The following is a 556-nucleotide window of genomic DNA, read 5'->3' on the forward strand; positions in this document are numbered from 1 at the left end:
CCCCCACCCCCCCAGTGTGGATGTATAAGATACTTATATCGATGCAGCTATTCCTCCACATTTATGATTTGTCACTTACAGTTTATACATTTTGATGCATTAAGCCCACCCAAGTAATATGCCTCTGAGGTTTCTACTGTCTGCTCTGTTAAATCCCACTGCTTTCCTCAGAGGCTCCAAGCAGCAGCAATGTACATACACATTTGGATGGCTTCACTGCAGTAGAGGAATTGCCTCCCTTTCTTTACCTTTCCTGTCACCAATATTCTTGTAGATTTAGCTTGTATTTGTGCATTTGATTGTCTCTAAGATAAGATCCAATTTCCCGTAGAAAAATTATTGCTGCTTCAAACTGCCCTTTATGCCCTTGACATTCAACCCATTCTACTAATTCTGTACATCTCCAAACTAATGTAAATAGACACATTTTATAATGAAACTAAATAGAATCAATCTGCTCAGTTCTTGAATAGAAGGATCCTGGGGAAATCATTTAATTGATAATATTCATTCTAACAGTGAGAGTGACTGTTTTAAAAAAAAAAAAAAAAAAAAA

This window comes from Gavialis gangeticus, unplaced genomic scaffold (genome assembly GCF_001723915.1).
Source record: "Gavialis gangeticus isolate Ggan-Ray unplaced genomic scaffold, GavGan_comp1, whole genome shotgun sequence".
Classification (NCBI taxonomy): Eukaryota; Metazoa; Chordata; order Crocodylia; family Gavialidae; genus Gavialis; species Gavialis gangeticus.